Here is a 7,183-nt window from a genome sequence, read left to right on the forward strand (position 1 = left end):
TGAAAAAAAAGAAGAGCCTGAAAAGGTGTGAAATATATGAAGACCTTCAAAAGGTGTTAAAAATATGAGGAGAATGAAACGGTCTGAATAATAGGAGGAGCATGAAGCGGTGTTGAAAAACATGAAGAGCCTGAAAGGTGTGAAAAATATGGAGAGATTCTAAATGTTTCAAAATGAGAAGAGCATGAAACGGTCTGAAAAATAAGAGGAGCATGAAGTGGTGGTAAAAAACATGAAGAGCGTGAAAAGGTGTGAAAAATATGAAGAGCTTCTAAAGGTGTCAAAAATATGTGGAGCATGAAACGGTCTGAAAAATAGGAGGATCATGAAGCGGTGTTCAAAAACATGAAAAGCCTGAAAAGGTGTGAAAATATGAAGAGCTTCAAAAAGTGTCAAAAATATGAGGTGCATGAAACGGTCTGAAAACAAGAAGGAGCATGAAGCGGTGTTGAAAAACATGAAGAGCCTGAAAACGTGTGAAAAACATGAAGAGCTTCAAAAATTTTGAAAAATAAGAAGAGCTTCAAAAGGTGTCAAAAATGAGATCTGCATGAAATGGTCTGAAAAATAGGAGGAGCATGAAGTGGTGTTAAAAAAAGAAGAGACTAAAAAGATGTGAAAAATATGAAGAGCATCAAAAGGTGTCAAAAATATGAGGAGAATGAAACGGTCTCAAAAATAGGAGGAGTATGAAGCGGTGTTCAAAAACATGAAGAGCCTGAAAAGGTGTGAAAAATATGAAAAGCTTCAAAATGTGTCAAAAATGAGATGAGCATGAAACGGTTTGAAAAATAGGAGGAGCAAGAAGTGGTGTTGAAAAAAAGAAGAGACTGAAAAGGTGTGAAAAATATGAAGAGCATCAAAAGGTGTCAAAAATATGAGGAGAATGAAACGGTCTCAAAAATAGGAGGAGTATGAAGCGGTGTTCAAAAACATGAAGAGCCTGAAAAGTTTTGAAAACTATGAAAAGCTTCAAAATGTGTCAAAAATGAGATGAGCATGAAACGGTTTGAAAAACAGGAGGAGCATGAAGTGGTGTTGAAAAAAAAGAAGAGACTGAAAAGGTGTGAAATATATGAGGATCATAAAAAGGTGTCAAAAATATGAGGAGCATGAAAAGGTCTGCAAAAAGGAGGAGCATGAAGTGGTGTTGAAAAACCTGAAGAGCCTGAAAAGGTGTGAAAAATATGAAAAGCTTCAAAATCTGTCAAAAATATGAGGAGCATGAAACGGTCTGAAAAATAGGAGGCGCATGAAGCGGTGTTCAAAACATGACGAGCCTGAAAAGGTGTGAAAAATATGAAGAGCTTCAAAAGGTGTCAAAAATATGAGGAGAATGAAACGGTCTCAAAAATAGGAGGAGTATGAAGCGGTGTTCAAAAACATGAAGAGCCTGAAAAGGTGTGAAAAATATGAAGAGCTTCAAAAATTTTGAAAAATAAGAAGAGCTTCAAAAGGTGTCAAAAATGAGATCTGCATGAAATGGTCTGAAAAATAGGAGGATCATGAAACGAAGTTGAAAAACATGAAGAGCCTGAAAAGCTGTGAAAAATATGAAGAGCTTCAAAAGGTGTCAAAAATATGAGGAGCATGAAACGTTCTGAAAAATAGGAGGAGCATCAACCTGTGTTCAAAAACATGAAGAGCCTGAAAAGGTGTGAAAAATATGAAAAGCTTCAAAACGTGTCAAAAATGAGTTGAGCATGAACCCGTCTGAAAAATAGGAGGAGCATGAAGCGGTGTTGAAAGACATGAAGAGCCTGAAAAGGTGTGACAAATATGAAGAGCATCAAAAGGTGTCAAAAATATGAGGAGAATGAAACGGTCTCAAAAATAGGAGGAGTATGAAGCGGTGTTCAAAAACATGAAGAGCCTGAAAAGGTGTGAAAAATATGAAAAGCTTCAAAATGTGTCAAAAATGAGATGAGCATGAAACGGTTTGAAAAATAGGAGGAGCAAGAAGTGGTGTTGAAAAAAAGAAGAGACTGAAAAGGTGTGAAAAATATGAAGAGCATCAAAAGGTGTCAAAAATATGAGGAGAATGAAACGGTCTCAAAAATAGGAGGAGTATGAAGCGGTGTTCAAAAACATGAAGAGCCTGAAAAGGTGTGAAAAATATGAAGAGCTTCAAAAGGAGTGAAATACATGAGGAGCATGAAAAGGTGTTCAAAAACATGCAGAGACTTAAAAGGTGTGAAAAATATGAAGAGCTTCAAAAAGTGTCAAAAATTAGATTAGCATGAAAGGGTCTGAACAATAGGAGGAGCCTGAAGAGGTGTTGAAAAACATGAAGAGCCCGAAAAAGTGTGAAAAATATGAAGAGCTTCAAAAATATGAAAATTATGAAGAGCTTCAAAATGTGGCAAAACTATGTGGAGCATGAAACGGTCTGAAAAATACGAGGAGACTGAAGCGGTGTTCAAAACCATGAAGAGTCTGAAAAGGTGTGAAAAATATGAAGAGCTTCAAAATGTGTCAAAAATATGAGGAGCATGAAACGGTCTGAAAAATAGCAGGAGCATGAAGCGGTGTTGAAAAATATGAAGAGCTTCAAAAGGTGTGAAAAATATGAAGAGCTTCAAAAGTGTCAAAAATGAGATGAGCATGAAACGGTCCGAAAAATAAGAGGAGCATGAAGTGGTGTTGAAAAAAAAGAAGAGCCTGAAAAGGTGTGAAATATATGAGGATCATTAAAAGGTGTCAAAAACATGAGGAGAAAGAAACGTTCTGATAAATAGGAGGAGCATGAAGCGGTGTTGGAAAACATGAAGAGCCTTAAAACGTGTGAAAAATATGAAGAGCTTCAAATGTGTCAAAAATGAGATGAGCATGAAACGGTCTGAAAAATAAGAGGAGCATGAGGTGGAGTTGAAAAAAAAGAAGAGCCTGAAAAGGTGTGAAATATATGAAGACCTTCAAAAGGTGTTAAAAATATGAGGAGAATGAAACGGTCTGAATAATAGGAGGAGCATGAAGCGGTGTTGAAAAACATGAAGAGCCTGAAAGGTGTGAAAAATATGGAGAGATTCTAAATGTTTCAAAATGAGAAGAGCATGAAACGGTCTGAAAAATAAGAGGAGCATGAAGTGGTGGTAAAAAACATGAAGAGCGTGAAAAGGTGTGAAAAATATGAAGAGCTTCTAAAGGTGTCAAAAATATGTGGAGCATGAAACGGTCTGAAAAATAGGAGGATCATGAAGCGGTGTTCAAAAACATGAAAAGCCTGAAAAGGTGTGAAAATATGAAGAGCTTCAAAAAGTGTCAAAAATATGAGGTGCATGAAACGGTCTGAAAACAAGAAGGAGCATGAAGCGGTGTTGAAAAACATGAAGAGCCTGAAAACGTGTGAAAAACATGAAGAGCTTCAAAAATTTTGAAAAATAAGAAGAGCTTCAAAAGGTGTCAAAAATGAGATCTGCATGAAATGGTCTGAAAAATAGGAGGAGCATGAAGTGGTGTTAAAAAAAGAAGAGACTAAAAAGATGTGAAAAATATGAAGAGCATCAAAAGGTGTCAAAAATATGAGGAGAATGAAACGGTCTCAAAAATAGGAGGAGTATGAAGCGGTGTTCAAAAACATGAAGAGCCTGAAAAGGTGTGAAAAATATGAAAAGCTTCAAAATGTGTCAAAAATGAGATGAGCATGAAACGGTTTGAAAAATAGGAGGAGCAAGAAGTGGTGTTGAAAAAAAGAAGAGACTGAAAAGGTGTGAAAAATATGAAGAGCATCAAAAGGTGTCAAAAATATGAGGAGAATGAAACGGTCTCAAAAATAGGAGGAGTATGAAGCGGTGTTCAAAAACATGAAGAGCCTGAAAAGGTGTGAAAAATATGAAGAGCTTCAAAAGGAGTGAAATACATGAGGAGCATGAAAAGGTGTTCAAAAACATGCAGAGACTTAAAAGGTGTGAAAAATATGAAGAGCTTCAAAAAGTGTCAAAAATTAGATTAGCATGAAAGGGTCTGAACAATAGGAGGAGCCTGAAGAGGTGTTGAAAAACATGAAGAGCCCGAAAAAGTGTGAAAAATATGAAGAGCTTCAAAAATATGAAAATTATGAAGAGCTTCAAAATGTGGCAAAACTATGTGGAGCATGAAACGGTCTGAAAAATACGAGGAGACTGAAGCGGTGTTCAAAACCATGAAGAGTCTGAAAAGGTGTGAAAAATATGAAGAGCTTCAAAATGTGTCAAAAATATGAGGAGCATGAAACGGTCTGAAAAATAGCAGGAGCATGAAGCGGTGTTGAAAAATATGAAGAGCTTCAAAAGGTGTGAAAAATATGAAGAGCTTCAAAAGTGTCAAAAATGAGATGAGCATGAAACGGTCCGAAAAATAAGAGGAGCATGAAGTGGTGTTGAAAAAAAAGAAGAGCCTGAAAAGGTGTGAAATATATGAGGATCATTAAAAGGTGTCAAAAACATGAGGAGAAAGAAACGTTCTGATAAATAGGAGGAGCATGAAGCGGTGTTGGAAAACATGAAGAGCCTTAAAACGTGTGAAAAATATGAAGAGCTTCAAATGTGTCAAAAATGAGATGAGCATGAAACGGTCTGAAAAATAAGAGGAGCATGAGGTGGAGTTGAAAAAAAAGAAGAGCCTGAAAAGGTGTGAAATATATGAAGACCTTCAAAAGGTGTTAAAAATATGAGGAGAATGAAACGGTCTGAATAATAGGAGGAGCATGAAGCGGTGTTGAAAAACATGAAGAGCCTGAAAGGTGTGAAAAATATGGAGAGATTCTAAATGTTTCAAAATGAGAAGAGCATGAAACGGTCTGAAAAATAAGAGGAGCATGAAGTGGTGGTAAAAAACATGAAGAGCGTGAAAAGGTGTGAAAAATATGAAGAGCTTCTAAAGGTGTCAAAAATATGTGGAGCATGAAACGGTCTGAAAAATAGGAGGATCATGAAGCGGTGTTCAAAAACATGAAAAGCCTGAAAAGGTGTGAAAATATGAAGAGCTTCAAAAAGTGTCAAAAATATGAGGTGCATGAAACGGTCTGAAAACAAGAAGGAGCATGAAGCGGTGTTGAAAAACATGAAGAGCCTGAAAACGTGTGAAAAACATGAAGAGCTTCAAAAATTTTGAAAAATAAGAAGAGCTTCAAAAGGTGTCAAAAATGAGATCTGCATGAAATGGTCTGAAAAATAGGAGGAGCATGAAGTGGTGTTAAAAAAAGAAGAGACTAAAAAGATGTGAAAAATATGAAGAGCATCAAAAGGTGTCAAAAATATGAGGAGAATGAAACGGTCTCAAAAATAGGAGGAGTATGAAGCGGTGTTCAAAAACATGAAGAGCCTGAAAAGGTGTGAAAAATATGAAAAGCTTCAAAATGTGTCAAAAATGAGATGAGCATGAAACGGTTTGAAAAATAGGAGGAGCAAGAAGTGGTGTTGAAAAAAAGAAGAGACTGAAAAGGTGTGAAAAATATGAAGAGCATCAAAAGGTGTCAAAAATATGAGGAGAATGAAACGGTCTCAAAAATAGGAGGAGTATGAAGCGGTGTTCAAAAACATGAAGAGCCTGAAAAGTTTTGAAAACTATGAAAAGCTTCAAAATGTGTCAAAAATGAGATGAGCATGAAACGGTTTGAAAAACAGGAGGAGCATGAAGTGGTGTTGAAAAAAAAGAAGAGACTGAAAAGGTGTGAAATATATGAGGATCATAAAAAGGTGTCAAAAATATGAGGAGCATGAAAAGGTCTGCAAAAAGGAGGAGCATGAAGTGGTGTTGAAAAACCTGAAGAGCCTGAAAAGGTGTGAAAAATATGAAAAGCTTCAAAATCTGTCAAAAATATGAGGAGCATGAAACGGTCTGAAAAATAGGAGGCGCATGAAGCGGTGTTCAAAACATGACGAGCCTGAAAAGGTGTGAAAAATATGAAGAGCTTCAAAAGGTGTCAAAAATATGAGGAGAATGAAACGTTCTGAAAAATAGGAGGAGCATGAAGCTGTGTTGAAAACATGAAGAGCCTGAAAAGGTGTGAAAAATATGAAGAGCTTCAAAAGGTGTCAAAAATATGAGGTGCATGAAATGGTCTGAAAAATAGGAGGAGCATGAAGCGGTGTTCAAAAACATGAAGAGCCTGAAAAGGTGTGAAAAATATGAAGAGCTTCAAAAGTTGTGAAAAATATGAGGAGCATGAAACTTTCAGAAAAATAGGAGGAGCCTGAACCGGGTTCAAAAACATGAAGAGCCTGAAAAGGTGTTAAATATGAAGAGCTTCAAAAGGTGTGAAATACATGAGGAGCATGAAACGGTCTGAAAAATAGGAGGAGCATGAAGTGATGTTCAAAAACATGAAGAGCCAGAAAATGAGTGAGAAATATGAAAAGCTTCAAAAGGTGTCAAAAATATGAGGAGCATGAAACGGTCTGAAAAATAGGAGGAGCATGAAGTGGTTTTGACAAACATGAAGAGCCTGAAAAGGTGTGAAAAATATGAAGAGTTTCAAAAGATGTCAAAAATATGAGGAGCATGAAACAGACTGAAAAATAGGAGGAGCATGGTTTGGTATTGAAAAACAGAAAGAGCCTGAAAAGGTGTGAAAAATATGAAGAGCTTCAAATGTGTCAAAAATATGTGGAGCATAAAACGGTTTAAAAAATAGGAGGAGCATGAAACGGACTTCAAAAACATGAAGAGCCTGAAAAGGTGTGAAAAATATGAAGAGCTTCAAAAGGTGTGAAAAATAGGAAGAGCTTCAAAAGGTGACAAAAATATGAGGAGCATGAAAAGCTCTGAAAAATAGGAGGAGCAAGAAGCGGTGTAGAAAAACATGAAGAGCCTGAAAAGGTGTGAAATCTATGGAGAGCTTCAAAAGGTGTCAAAAATATGAGGAGCATGAAACGGTATCAAATAAAGGAGGAGCATGAAGTTGTGTTGAAAAATATGAAGAGCCTGAAAAGGTGTGAAAAATATGAAGAGCTTCAAAAGGTGTCAAAAATATGAGGAGCAAGAAACGGTCTGAAAAATAGGAGGAGCATTAATCGGTGTTCAAAAATATGAAGAGCATGGCAAGCTGTGAAAAATATGAAGAGCTTCAAAAGGTGTCAAAAATATGAGGAGCATGAAACGATCTGAAAAATAGGAGGAGCATGACGTGGTGTTGAAATACATGAAGAGCCTGAAAAAGGTGTGAAACATATGAGGAGCCTGAAACGGTCTGAAAGAGAGGAGG

This window comes from Dama dama, unplaced genomic scaffold (assembly GCF_033118175.1).
Source record: "Dama dama isolate Ldn47 unplaced genomic scaffold, ASM3311817v1 ptg000096l, whole genome shotgun sequence".
NCBI lineage: Eukaryota > Metazoa > Chordata > Mammalia > Artiodactyla > Cervidae > Dama > Dama dama.